Raw genomic sequence first — 15585 nt, 5'->3', positions numbered from 1 at the left:
CAGTCAGAAGCAGTACACCTATTTGCAACCTTGCTCACTGGTGGGAGGAAGTTGGAAAAGTCATCCTCCTTGCAGCTGGATGGCCCTTCTTCGCTCTATGCAGATACAGGCTGTTAAGGTGAGCTTGGGATGGTCAGGCTAGGAGATGTTGCTAAGTTATGTATTCATAACTAAATAGCTGGTGTAGGATATCAGCAACTGTCATTTAGTCATCTCTGTATTAATCAGTTTGACACACGTTTGTTACTTCTGTCATTTTGTTACCTCTATCTACCAGCTTCTGCCAACCCAGCAAATGCAAGTAGATAAATGGGCACCACTTTGGTGGGAAAGTAACAGCATTCAATACAGTCATGCTGGCCACATGACCACCGAATTCGTCTTTGGACAACTCTGGCTCTGCGCCTTACAGTCAGTTATGACTAGACATTCACATCAAGGGGAAACTGTTATCTTTACCTTTATCATTTCCTGTGCCAGGAACACCACATCTTCCTCTCCTTTTCTCTTTTACTTTTTCTTCTTTTGCATTCTTTTCCATCTTCCTTCTCTTTTATTATTGATAAAAGTCCCCCCTCTTCTTTTTAACATTTATACAAGGTTTCCCTTTATTTTATTTTCTTATTTAGGATCAACTGCAAAATTGTATTTAATTAGCTCTATGCAGTAAAAATATGAAAAAATTCTGGGCATGTGCCGCCTTCTCTAATAGAAGACCCAAACAGGAAGAACAATTATTTTTTACCCAGCTTTTTGGGATGCGTAAGAATCCTTCTTTAATTGGTTTTGATTTCCCTCTTCTTAAAAGTCTAAATCTGTTGTAAAAGTATTTGTTGCTCTAGACAAAGCTGGAAAATGTGGATGCTTTTAAAATTATACAAAACCACTAAGTCAATAAAAAAGAAGATTCTTTCATGCTGTCCATTCTAACCACAAATTATTTTTAAATTCCTTACTCAGCATATTCTGATTATTTTGTGAGCTCAATGAATACTCAGTGACTATATTTCTATGGATTTTTTAAAGTACAAGGAGATGTTAGGATTTAGCCAATAAACAACTTGGCTTGAGTGGGTAAATGCCCAACCACTTTAGGCCATGTTGCTTTATGCTTACTTTATGCATAGGTGGCCTAGTAATATCACTGATATGCCCATAAAATCCAGTGTTGCATATGTTAATTATTGGGCTAAAAACAGCATGGAGTAGTTATACAGTTTTGTGGTCATGCAAAGTCATGCAGAGTGTCAAAAACACAATGCGTGTAGATGATATCTTCTACTACCACATAGACTTCTGGGCAAATAGCTCCAATGTGAAGTTGAAGGCTTTCATGGCCGGCATCCATAGTTTTTTGTGGGTTTTTTGGGCTATGTGGCCATGTTCTAGAAGAGTTTCTTCCTGACGTTTCACCAGCATCTGTGGCTGGCATCTCGATGCCAGCCACAGATGCTGGTGAAACGTCAGGAAGAAACTCTTCTAGAACATGGCCACATAGCCCAAAAAAACCACCTACCCATCCACCCGCACACAAAAAGCTCCAGCTTAGTCTCAGTGAGTGAGTTCTGCAATAAAAACTTTACAGTATTGCCTCAGACCTAACACATATGTGCTCCTGCTCAGGACTCCAGGTCAAACACTCCATTTGAGCAGGATATTAGCATCCCATCCTTTCCCCACTAGGTTTTCCTTTTCCTTTCTTATTTCACTTCAAACATTTAATGGCTATAACACATGTTCAATATGCATAAACTTTGCATTAACTGCTATGAAATCCCAGGATTTGTAGTTTGTTGTGGCACCAGAGCTCTCTCACAGGGAAGGCTAAATATCTCACAAAACTACAAATCCCAGAATTCCATTGAGTAATGGCAGTTAAAGTGGTACCCGACTGCTTTATTTCAGCACTGCAGATGAGGCCCTAGTGTATAATATGCTGAGACAGTAACCTTCCCTTCAGAAAAAATTCAAATCCATTTGGTCCAAAAATAACCTAAGGTGACACGAAAATATCACACATTGCTTGACTTATTTTCAAAGTCAGTGGAATTAGAGAAATTACTCACCATCTCATTCTGATCCAGTCATACCATTCCTCAGTCCCTTTCCAGACGTTTCTGGACTACTACTTCCATTGTCCCTGACTACTAGCCATGCTGGCTGGGGTGATGGGTTCTGGACCCAATGACCTGGAGGGCTACAGGTTTTGTTCATCCTGCAAGGATTTTGTTCAACTGTGCAATGTTGCTCGTGTTGTTTAGCCAGAGTTGCAGACTTTTTGCCAGCACAACAAACAGCATGGGGCTGCAGGGATGCAAAAAGAATTAAGACAGTAGTATGGGGAGGGGGGATATAGCTTCAAGGTTTTGCTCCATGAGGGGGTATAATTCGAATTTGACCCCCAGTTCTTGCAATGGAAGGGAAGCTCTGTCTGTTGAACTGGAAACTTGAAGGGAATGATTCCCATCAGGATTCTGAATGCCATAGTCCTGATCTGGCTTGCTGCATCCCTGCCCCACCCCAAAGCAATGAAGGTGAAGGCCTTTTTTATTTACCATCCCATTCCACTTACTGTGATCATAATGACTTATTGTATTGCTCCTCAAATCTGCTTAAATCCAACTATCTGAACTCGGCTGGGTTGTGGATTGAACTGGCAGTTTACATTGGCGAAGAATCTGGCAGTTTTCCCCAGTTCCATTTATATAGCTGCTCAAAATAAAGCCGAGTTATTGTAAGACATTGCATTGCATTCTATTATGAAAATAAACTGGCTAGAAAATGTTGGGAATGGTGATCTTTCAGCACTGCAGACTTGAAGCTATTTTTAACTATAGGTGGCAAACCAACATTGCCATTGAATAAAACTTACATGAGCTTTCTTTTAAAGATCCAGAAAGTGGTATTTATTAAAAGCAATTAATATGGCTAATAATAATAATAGTAGTAATAATAATAAAAGTTTATTTCTATCCCGCTTTTCCAATTCAGATCAAAGCGGCGTACAAATCCAGATAAAATTCCAATAATCAATAAAACAGATAAAACAAGATATAAAACAGCATATAAAACTAATACTCGAGTAGCTGAGTAGGGGAATCCAGAAAAATATACCCAGAGTCGTTACCAAATAGAGGGGAAAACCAAAGTCACATCTCATGGGGGGAAAGCTTGGGAAAAGAAGAAGGTCTTGAGATTCTTCTTAAACAAGTCCAAAGATGTAGTGGAGCGGAGCTCATCAGGGAGATTATTCCATATTCTCGGGGCTGAGATTGAAAAGGCCCGTTGCAAGGTCCTCACATAACGCGCAGTTGGGACCTCCAGCAAGTTTTCTCCTTGATATTCAGTTCAAACCTAAGAGTGCTGAATAGAAGAAACAGATTTTAAACACACAACACTGGAAACAGCACCAAGTGTGTTGATTTGTAGATAAGGACACTAGTATCTCTGAATTATATTTCAGAGAAAGGAAGCATAAATGCATAAGGACTGCAGACATTGCACATATCCAGTCTGATTAAAAAGACTAGAAAGTCCCAGATTTTGGTCTTGTTTTTTCTGATCTTCTTTTGGAGATCCATACAAGTTTTGTTTATCCCCAAATACTTTCTGTCAGCTCCCAGTACACTCAGAGACTTTTTATTTCAGCTTTCCAGATTGGTTTATTTTAATGCATTGTAAAATGCAGAAAGAGCAAGAACAAAAACTGGAAATTTTCAATCACTCTGAATGAGCCCATCAACAGTCTTTTTGTCAGACCTTGAGCCTCGGCTGGTGACATACTGTCCTATGTACACAAACCTGGTAGTAGAAATCCAAGGGACTGCCTTCTGCTTGACTACACATGCATAGAATCATAGAATCATAGAATCATAGAGCTGGAAGAGACCGCATGAGCCATCCAGTCCAACCCCCTGCCATGCAGGAAATCCAAATCAAAGCATCCCCAACAGATGGCCATCCAGCCTCTGCTTAAAGACCTCCAAGGAAGGAGAATCCACTACACTCCGAGGGAGTGTGTTCCACTGTTGAACAGCCCTTACTATCAGGAAGTTCTTCCTAATGTCGAGGTGGAATCTCTTTTCCTGCAGCTTGCATCCATTATTCCGGGTCTTGTTCTCTGGAGCAGGAGAAAACAAGCTTGCTCCCTCCTCAATATGACATCCTTTCAAATATTTAAACAGGGCTATCATATCACCTCTTAACCTTCTCTTCTCCAGGCTAAACATCCCCAGCTCCCTGAGTCGTTCCTCATAGGGCAAGGTTTCCAGACCTTTCACCATTTTAGTCGCCCTCCTCTGGACACGCTCCAGTTTCTCAGTGTCCTTTTTTAATTGTGGTGCCCAGAACTGGACACAATATTCCAGGTGGGGCCTGACCAGAGCAGAATACAGTGGCACTATTACTTCTCTTGATCTAGACACTATACTTCTATTGATGCAGCCTAAAATTGCATTGGCCTTTTTAGCTGCCACATCGCACTGTTGACTCATGTTCAACTTGTAGTCTACTTGGACTCCTAGACCTCTTTCACATGTACTTTCATTCAGCAATGTGTCTCCCATCCTATATCTGTGCATTTCATTTTTTCGCCCTAAGTACAGTACCTTACATTTCTCTGTGTTGAATTTCATTTTGTTAGCTTTGGCCCAGCTTTCTAGTCTATTCAGATCATTTTGAATGTTGATCCTGTCCTCTGGGGTATTAGCTATTCCTCCTAATTTGAGGTCATCTGCAAATTTGATAAGTATGCTCCCAATTCTGTCATCCAGGTCATTGATAAAGATGTTGAATAACACTGGGCCCAGGACAGAGCCCTGTGGGACTCCACTGGTCACTTCTCTCCAGGATGAAAAGGAGCCATTGTTGAGCACCCTTTGGGTTCGTCCGGTCAACCAATTACAAATCCACGTAACAGTTGCCTTGTCTAGCCCACATTTTACAAGCTAGTTTGAAAGAATGTCATGGGGAACCCTGTCAAAGGCCTTACTGAAATCAAGATATACTATATCCACAGCATTCCCTTCATCTACCAAACTAGTAATTTTATCAAAGAAAGAGATCAGATTTGTCTGGCATGACTTGTTTCTCTGAAACCCATGTTGACTTTTTGTGATTATGGAATTGCTTTCTAGATGTTCACAGACTCTCTGTTTAATTATCTGCTCTAGAATCTTTCCTGGTATTGATGTCAGACTAACTGGACGATAATTGTTTGGATCCTCTTTCTTCCCCTTTTTGAAGATGGGGGACGTTTGCCCTCCTCCAGTCTGCTGGGATTTCTCCTGTTTCCCAGGAGTTTTCAAATATGATTGCCAATGGCTCCGATATTACATTTGCCAGTTCTTTTAGTACCCTTGGATGTAGTTCATCTGGTCCTGGAGACTTAAATTCATCTAGATTAACAAAGTATTCTTCTACTATCTCTTTACTTATTCTGTGCTGAATTTCCCGTAATCTGTCCTCTGCTCCATTATCCTCAGGTTGAGCACCCTTTTCCTTTTCTGAGAAGACTGAGGCAAAGAAGGTGTTGAGTAACTCTGCCCTTTCTCTGTCCCCTGTTAGCATTTTGCCATCTTTTCCACGCAGTGGCCCTACCATTTCCTTCTTCTTCCTTTTGCTGCGGACATATCCAAAAAATCCCTTTTTATTCTTTTTAACCTCTCTAGCAAGCCTGAGTTCATTCTGCGCTTTAGCTTTTCTGACTTTACCCCCACACATGCCTGCTATTTCTTTGAATTCCTTTTTTGTGATTTCCCCCTTTTTCCATTTCTAATACATGTTCCATTTAAATCTTAGCTCGGTTGAAATTTCCTTAGTCATCTATCCTGGTTTCTTGAGACACCTCCCGTTCTTCTTTCTCACTGGAACTGTTTGAAATTGTGCCTTTAGTATCTCTCTTTTGAGAAACTCCCATCCGTCCTGAACTCCCTTATCTTTTAGTATTTCTGACCACGGGTTCACCCTCAATACCTCTCTAAGTTTACTGAAATCCGCTCTCCTAAAATCTAGGATTGACTATGCCTGGCTTCTCCTTTCCACTGTATAACAAACTCCAGGTGAACATGGTCACTTCCACCTAATGATCCCACCACTTGCACCCCATTAACCAAGTCATCCGTGTTGGTTAGGATCAGATCTAAAATAGCAGACCCCCTTGTTGCCTCTTCCATCTTTTTGACCATGAAATTGTCTTCCAGGCAAGTGAGGAATTTGCTAGACCTTGAGGATTTGGCTGAGTTTGACTTCCAGCAAATATCAGGATAGTTGAAGTCACCCATCACTACTACATCTCTCTTTTCTGACTGTGTGGTCGTCTGTTCTAGAAAGATATTATCCAATTCCTCAGTCTGACTTGGGGGTCTATAGTAGACTCCCACCGTAACATCCTTGTTGTTTCCCTCCCCTTTAATTTTTATCCAGATGCTCTCCACCTGGCTGTCAGTATTGATGTCCTGGATCTCTTCACTGGTATAAATATCTCTGACATATAGTGCTATCCCTCCTCCTTTCCTGTTTGACCTATTTCTCTTAAAAAGGTTATAGCCCTCTATTTCCACATTCCAATTATGAGACTCATCCCACCAGGTTTCAGTGATGCCTATTATATCATATTTGCTTTGTTGTACTAGGAGTTCGAGTTCATCTTGCTTATTTCCCATGCTCTGTGCATTAGTGTAGAGACATCGCAGACCATGGGTCCCATTTACTTGCTGCTTGTGCAAGTTTTTTTTTGCCTCCCACTGTTGGGTCCTTGCACTGTTTTCCTTGTTTCCTCTATGTCAGTTTGACTATTTTCTCCAGCCCTTTCGCCTTCCTTAATATTGTCTCCCTTCCCCATGGAATGCAGTTTAAAGCCCTCCTGATCAAGTTCTTGAGACTGTTGGCAAAAACATTTTTTCCAACTGGTGTGAGATGCAACCCGTCTGTTGCAAGAAGTCCCTCCTCATGGAACTGCAGCCCATGATCGAAGAATCCAAATCATTCTCAGCGGCACCATCTGCGAAGCCAGTTGTTCACATCCGCTATTTTCCTCTCCCTTCCTGGACCGTGCCCTTCAACTGGCAGAAGAGACGAGATGACAACTTATGCATCAATTTCTTTTAGCTTCCTACCAAGAGCCTCGTAATCCCTTCTGATGTTCTGAAGGCTGTGTCTTGCAGTATCATTGGTTCCCACATGGACCAAAAGGAAGGGGCATTGGTCAGTAGGCTTGACCAGTCTTGTCAGCCTCTCTGTCACATCACGGATCTTTGCCCCTGGGAGACAACACACCTCTCGAGACATCTTGTCAGGCCTACAAATCACTGCTTCTGTACCCCTCAGCAAGGAGTCTCCCACTACGACCACACGCCTCCTCCGAGGCTTAGCAGCGACTGTTCCCTTCGGTGGGACTCTCAGGCTTGCCTGCTCTGTCTCTGAAGTCTGTCCATGCTACTCTTCTTCATCCTCCTTGATAAGGGAAAGAGCTTCGAATCGATTCTCTAGCTGCAAGCTCCCTGAACAATCCCTTCTTGGCCTCCTTCTCTGTGTGACATTCCTCCAGCTGTCTGCCTCCTGTGTATATGAAGTGACCTCCTCCGCTCCTGCAACTTCCTCTGCGTGGTACTCGTCCAGGACTGTTAGTTCTGTTGTGTCCAGGAAATCCTCCTGCTCCCTAGTATGCTGAAGTGTAGCTACTCTGGACTCCAACTGCTGCACTTTCTCCTCCAAGAGGGCTACCAAGTTGCACTTGGGGCATGTAAAGTTCTCCACTTCTGTAGGCAAGAAGACAAACATCCCACAAGTGTTGCAGGTGACTGCCGTGGTAACGTCAGTGTCCATACTGAAAAGTCTTAGGAAATTACTGGAACAGGACTGTGGGCTTCCTCCTAAAAATAAAATCCTCCAGAAAACACCAACATTAAAGTCCCTGATGTTTCAACAATTTGTGGCAGCGAGCTCAATCAACTCCACCTCTGCTGTAGATCTCAATGGCTGCCCAGCTACCTCTCTCCTCCTCCTCTCTGTAGCAGGAACTACTAGGATTGTAATGGAAGGCTGCAAGTACCAGTCATGCTGATTTGGAAATAAGCCATGTTGAATTCAATGGGTATATGAATTCTGTATAAATATGTATATGATTGCACTGCATGCAACATAGTCCCATGAACTTGGTTCTCCATGCTTTCCATTATGTACTATGTGAGAAAATAATTAAATAAGCTGCAACTGGCAATACAGATGGCAAAATGACAAATCATGTCCCCTTTTCAATTCTGGGGGCAGTAGAAAAGATATTTAGTCTTCTCCTAGTGGCTGCCATTAACATATATAGGAACAAGTACTTGGGGAAAAGCAGTGTGATTTTACCAAAAAACAGAAGACCTTCAGCAAGGGACAGCTCACTAGTCATTTAGGAGTTTTCCACTTCTGAACTGCTTTTCCAGTTCTGAACTGCTCATTTCATCAAGACATCCCTGCTAATTTTCAACTGAAATCTTTCTTCCTGTAAGTAAAAGCCAGTAGGTCTCACTCTGCCCTTTGTGGAAACAGAGAACAAGTCTTTGCATTTTTCCATGTGACCATCTTCCAAAACCCTGAACAGGGCCATTATTTCCCTTCTTCAGTTTTCTCTAGGCAAAAATGCTTGTTACCTTCAGTCTTTGCTATATTGCTTGCCTCCCTTATAACTAGCCATCTTCCTTGCCCTCTGCTTATCATTTGTCCTCATGCATCTTGCATGCTAGAGAATCCACTTTGGCTTACACAAAAGTGATCTACAATAGAAAGGCATTATCCCAAAATGTCTTACCAGTTTATACATGGCACAACCCTAATATCTCTTGAAGACATCCATAGGCATAGTTGTACAATTTACTGACTGCTGATGGTACAAAATCAAGAAAAAAAATGCTTAGCTGAAAAGTAGCATATTGCTATGTATGTTCTGAATGCTGTGTCTTGATAGCAGATGAAAAGGATCCATGCCTTTATTCCCAGAAATGTTTTATTCAGGCCATTCTGCTGTTAGATTAAATGCCTTTTTGTCAACATCGCCACAGTTTCGTTTCCACACTTCTGTGGCTCCTATCCAGCACTGGTTTTGTTTTCAGATTGAGTTGTTTTCCAATCCAGCAGGAAATTGTCCAGCTAGGGTGTTGTTTAAACTTAGAAGAACAAAACCAGCATGGTAAATAAATTGGAATTATATCTGTCTGGAGTTAGAAGCTTTTGTTGTGCATGTCTCACATGATACTTTTTTTCAGTCCAATTAATAATTAAAATTAATTAATGTAAACAGACATTAAAGAAGAATGAATAATTCTATTAGTGATAGCTAAATGTATAACTGATAGGATTCAGGGTTCTGGGGCCAGAGGTAGACAAGGAGTGGAGGCAATCTAAGTTGAGAACTAGAATGATTCTGATTCCAGCCTTAGCAGTACTTTGTTGAAAATACATCAATACTGCCTAATAATCTAATCGTGATATTTGATTTACCTAAATTTGTGGCTTGTATTAGCCCTGCAATAAGTATCCCTGCTAGTTCATAGAATTCCTAGAGTTGGAAGAGTCCCTTTAAGACATCCAGTCCAACTGTGCTTCATGAGGGAAATCCAGAGCTAGAGCATCACCACAGATAGATGTCCAGCCTTAGCTTGAAGATCTCTGGCAAACAAGAGCCCATCATCCCTCCAGGAACTGGTTCCATTATCCAACAAATTGTGTCATCAATTGTTCTAAGATATGGGTGCTGTTATTCTGGATATCTGAGCAATGTATTTACCACCTGTATATTAGAAATGGAAATGATAGAACTGACTTTGATATCTTCCTAAATCAGCAAATGCAAAGGCAGAGTTGCCTGAACACATCTGACAATCTCATCTCATTTTAAAAGCCGAACAGGATGAGAGCTGGTAAAGATGTTGATGGGAGACTACCAGTGAGTAGTGTACCAGTGATCTTGAGGTAATGCTAGGCAAGAATCTTCTTGAAAAACAGAAAAGTTGCTGTCAGTTAGGGTTCTCAGTGCTTGACTAGATAAAGCAATGGTTTGGCTCAGTATAAGGCAACTTCTTATGTGTCAGAGAAGGAATTTCAGTTGGTGCAATTCCCTAGGATCCTATAAAGTTTGCTGTTGTTGTGGTTGTTAATTGCCTTCAACTTGACCCTGACTCATGATGAGCCATGGATGAGACATCTCTAAGACCCCCTGTTCTCTGCTGATTTGTTTAGGTCCTGCAAATTTAGTCCTGTGACTTCTCTGATCAAGTCTATCCATCTGGTGTGCAGTCTACCTCACTTCTACAACCTTCTACTTTTCCTAGCATTATTCTTTTCTAATGAGTCATGCTTTCTCATGATGTGGCAATCAGTATGACAGCCTCATTTTTGTTATCTTGGCTTCCAGTGAGAATTCAGGCTTAACTTTGGGTTTTTTTGGCTGTCCCATGGTATCCTCAGCATTCTTCTCCAGCACATCTCAAATGATTTGATTTCTTTCTTGTCTACCTTCTTCACTGTCTATCTCTCACATCTTTACAGGGTGATGTGGAATACAATGGCTTGGATGATTTTTTACTTTAGTGTTCAATTGTATATCTTTGTACTTTAGGATCTTATCTAATTCTTTCATAGCTGCTCTTCCCATTCCTAGTCTTCTTCTGATGGCATACTGCTTCAATCAAATTACCCTCTTTTCCCCAACCAAATAGCTCTTTTGCTTCTCTGCCTCTTCTTAGCCTAGTTTCCTTTGCAGTTTGTGTCCCACTTTTTCTTGCTCATTCCTGTGTTGCCCAGCAGATCTGCCAGTGGACAATTGGGGGAAGTGAAGAAAATATGTTCCTCTCCACACCTTCTTCTTGGCTCCTTGCAATGAGCTGATACAAATTCCACTCACTTATTTGAGGGGAAATTGGATTTCTAAAGGAATGGCATAGCATCAGATGCCATTCTTGTCCACTTCAGGGGCTAGATTGACCTACTGTAGCATAAACATACCCATGGGATTGCATGCCAATTGCATTTAAAGAAAATCTTGACATCCAGCCTATAGAAGGACCCTAGGAAATAAGCCTTGGATCAATTTGTCTTCTCAAAAATGTGGTTGAAAAAAAAAAAGAGTACCATAATTAAGTGCCAGTTGCCAAAATGTTCCTCTTTTGTTTTTGGTAAAGTTAAATGCACATATAAAACACATTGTCCCCTGTTGTTAGCATTTTTTAAAATGATCTTTTGTCTATAGTAAATGTAAGACTTCAGGATGTAATTTTGTTCAGGAAACCACAATAAGGTCTTGGAATAATTCGAACAAAACATGAAGATTAGAAGATATAATGGTGGCGGGCGGGGGGGGGGGGGAATTCTACTATTTAAAAAAACCTTGAAAGGCAATTGTTGTAATGACCCTTTTCTTTATGAAGATGAATTCTAGTGAGCAAAATAGGTATTTATTGTTGCCACACACAAAAACAACTGCATACGATTTGATTTAGGCATGAATTTTCTCCACAGCAGGCTTATTTCTCAGCTACAAAAAGAAAACATTTTGCTACAATAGTTTACAATCTTTTGCAGCCGCAAACAGTCCAACTTGAAAAGAAAATGGAATTTGGTTCCCTCTTCCACCTACATTGTTAAAAAAAAATCTCCCCCTTTCTTTTTTCTTAAACACAACAGCCAACCCACAAGACTATACTGGACATTGTTGACAAAAAATATACTATTATTCTCTGTTCTATTTTAAATTGTTAGTATGAGAGTTGATTTTTGTTCTGATACATAAGGTCACGAGAAGGCTACAGGAGAACAAAGACATTTTGTTCAGTGTCTATGTTTATGACTAGGACTTGGAAAGTTGTGCAGAATCTTTCCTATCCAATAAGGATTCGTCTGAACTGGAATCCTTGCTTTTGCTGGTGATCTGGTTTACTGCTCTGGGCATGGACCGTTGCCCTGTGAGAGAGTGGATGGTTTTATGGAGAAGGTCCCATGTGCAATCCTTGTCATCTCCAGTTCAAGGAATCAAGTAGCAGGTTGTGGAAAAAGCCCAACACAGTCAGATATCTGATCAAACAATATTGGGACAGGTGGATACAGTCAACCTTTATGCTAAATTTTTTCCTGAGAGTGAGGTAGGTATCCATGTTAGCTTGTTGCAAAAAATGTGACAAAGGTTGCATCTGCACTCCAAATGCAGTTTGGCACTGCTTTAACTGGCTCATGGCTCCATGCTATGGAATCCTGAGATTTGTAGTTTGTGGTGCCACCACAGCTCTCTGATAGAGAAGAATAACTAAATCTCACAAAATTACAAATGCCAGAATTCATAGCATTGAGCCATGGCAGTTAAAGCAGTGTCAAACTACATGAATCCTGCAGAGCAAATGCAGCCAAAGAGTCTTGTGGCACCTTAAGAACAAATTCGTCAGTAAGGTGGCACAAAGCTGGCAAGGAGCCCAGAAAATGTCTGTCAGTGTATGTTGGGCTAATGTGAGCACTTGCTAGACCTGTTAAATATCATCATTTCCCATTAAAAACTGAGGGTGTGCTTTCCTAAAGCTACACAGTTTAGGATAAGAAGACCAGTGATAAAAATAAAATAAAATAAAACTTTAATTTTTATCCCGCTTTTTGTTACCACAATCAAAGTGGTGTACAACCTTTTAAAAATACAATACATACAATTTCCACCCCCCCTTAAAAAAGGATTAAACAATTCTATCCATTAAAATTACAGACAATAAAATCTAAAAATAACAGTGGGTAGAGTCTTCACTTATATATGTCTGTGGGGGGGGGGGGGGGAATCTTTATGTGGCTGGGTTCTATTCCAGGAAGGCCTGCCAGAAGAGATCTGTCTTGACAGCTTTCTTGAAGGTCTCTAGGTTAGTAATTTGATGGATCTGATCTGGCAGGTCATTCCATAAAGTAGAAGTGATTGCGGAAAAAGTCCTCTGGGAGGTCGCCGTCAATCTGGTCTTTGTGGACTGCAACAAATTCCTCCCAGAGGATCTGAGGGTACAGGGCGGATTGTATGGAAGGAGGCGATCCCTTACATAGGTTGGGCCCAAGGCATGGAAGGCTTCAACAGTAATGACCAACACCTTGTACTGTGCCCGGAAACTAATAGGCAGCCAGTGGAGTGATTTCAATGTTGGTGTAATATGATCACTCCTAGTTGTTCCTGTAATCAATATGGCTACCATATTCTGTACCAGTTGAAGTTTCCAGACTAGGCACAAGGGTAGCCCTATGTAGAGCGCATTGCAAAAATCAAGTCTTGAGGTTACCAGTGTGTGTATTACAGTTTAGAGGTCACCTAGCTCCAGGAAAGGGCACAGGTGACATATCAGTCTGAGCTGATAATAGGAACTCTTGACCGTTGCATTCACCTGATTTTTCATCTGAAGCGACGAGTCGAGAAGCACCCCTAATCTGCAAACACAGTCCTTTGAGGGGAGCGTGAACCCCTGAAGGACTGGAGGTTGCAGCCTAATATCTGGTTTGGGGGGCCCTACTGTAAGTACTTCCGTTTTGCCTGGATTCAGCTTGAGCTTGTTTTCCCTCATCCAGTCCATTACAGTTGCAAGACATTGATTGAGGGGAGAAATGCCATCTGTCGTCGTTGGTAATAATAATAATAATAATAATACATTTTATTTATATTTTCCCGCTTCTCCCAATGGATCAAAGCGGGATTACAGTCAAAATGTATAGTACAACAATAGAATACAAATGCAGCTAGGGATACAAATACAATTACAATAGTTCTAATAACAGTTGTTAAAAACAGAATATAAAACAATTTTCTATCTAAAAACATGCAATATGCCGATCCTAATTAACATCTTGGGGGAAGCTTCTGTTAGGTAATGATATTCTTTATAAGGAGTCAGGAAGGTATGCTAATCGGAAGAGGTAAGTTTTCAACGCCTTCTTAAAGGCATCCAGAGTAGAAATAAGTTGAATCTCTTCCAGAAGATTGTTCCAGTGTGTGGGGACCATAGCTGTAAATGCTCTTTGGTGAGTAGTTGTTAGTCTCACCTTGGGATGCTCAAGCAAATACTTCCCTGTTGTTCTGAGAGTGCGGGGCGGATTGTGTAGGGAGAGGCGTTCCCTCAAGTAACTCAGGCCTAAGCCATGTAGGGCTTTAAAGGTAATAACCAACATTTTGTATTGGGCCCGGAAGCAAATTGGCAGCCAGTGAAGAGATTTTAATACAGGTATTATATGGTCTGACCTTGAAGTTCTGGCGACCAATCTGGCTGCAGCATTTTGGACTAGCTGAAGCTTCCGAACTTGGTACAAAGGTAGCCCCATGTAGAGTGCATTATAGAAATCTAGATGAGAGGTTACCAGTGTGTGTACTACTGTTTCAAGGTCCTTTCGGTCCAGACAGGGGCACAGTTAGCGTATCAGCCGAAGCTGGTACCAAGCACTCCTGGTCATCGCATCCACTTGAGATGATAACTGTAGAGATGAGTCCAGGAGTACTTCCAAACTGCCAACTTTGTCCTTTAGGGGAAGTGTGACCCCGTCCAGGACAAGATGGCAAATTTCCCTATCTGGACTTGGGGTACCTATCACGAGTACCTCTGTTTTCTTTGGATTCAGCTTGAGTTTGTTTTCCTCATCCAGCCCATTACTGACCCCAGGCAGGCGTCCAGAGGAGAGATGCCTTCCTTAGTCACTGTATCCGTTGGAGACATGGAGAGATAGATCTGGGTGTCATCAGCGTACTCCGTGCTCCATGTTTCTGGATGATCTGACCCAGCGGCTTTATGTAAATGTTAAACAGCATGGGGGACAGGATGGCACCTTGAGGGACACCAGATGTCAGCTCTCTTTTATGAGAGCAGCTGTTCCCCAGCCTCACCATCTGGAACCTTCCTGAAGGGTAGGATTGGAGCCACTGAAGCGCAGTGCCCCCAATACCCAACTCTCTCAGGTGTTCCAGAAGGATACCATGGTCGATGATATCGACGGCCGCTGAGATGTCCAAGAGCACCAACAGTGTCACACTTCCCCTGTCGATGCCCAGACGAAGATCATTGACTAAGGCGACCATGGCAGTCTCAACTCTGTATCCCGCTCTGAAGCCAGTTTGAAATGGGTCCAGATAATCAGTTTCATCCAAGATGGCTTGGAGTTGGAGGGCGACTGTCCTCTCGATCACCTTGCCCAAAATTGGTAATAAGGAGACCGGTCTATAGTTACTCACCAGCAGGGGATCTAGGGAGGGTTTCTTTAGGAGTGGTTTCACTATTGCCTGTTTTAAGGCAGATGGAAATATGCTCTCCCGAAGAGATGCATTCATTATGAGATGTAGTGAAATTTTTATTGCATCTCCTCCCTGAACGGTCAACCAAGACGGGCATGGGTCGGGAGGACACATCGTCCTCTTTACACAGCCAAGGAGCTTGTCCACGTCATCAGTGATGACCGAGACATGGAGAAATATATTTGAGTGTCATCAGCATACTGATAACACCTTGCTCCATGTCTATGGATGATTTCTCCCAGCAGCTTCATATAGATGTTGAATAACATTGGGAACAGGATGGCGCCCTGAGGGATGCCACAATTCAGCTCTGTTTT

This window comes from Sceloporus occidentalis, unplaced genomic scaffold (assembly GCF_023333645.1).
Source record: "Sceloporus occidentalis isolate IW3139 unplaced genomic scaffold, rSceOcc1.0.p SCAF_1, whole genome shotgun sequence".
NCBI lineage: Eukaryota > Metazoa > Chordata > Lepidosauria > Squamata > Phrynosomatidae > Sceloporus > Sceloporus occidentalis.
Note: the sequence above shows the minus strand (reverse complement) of the source record.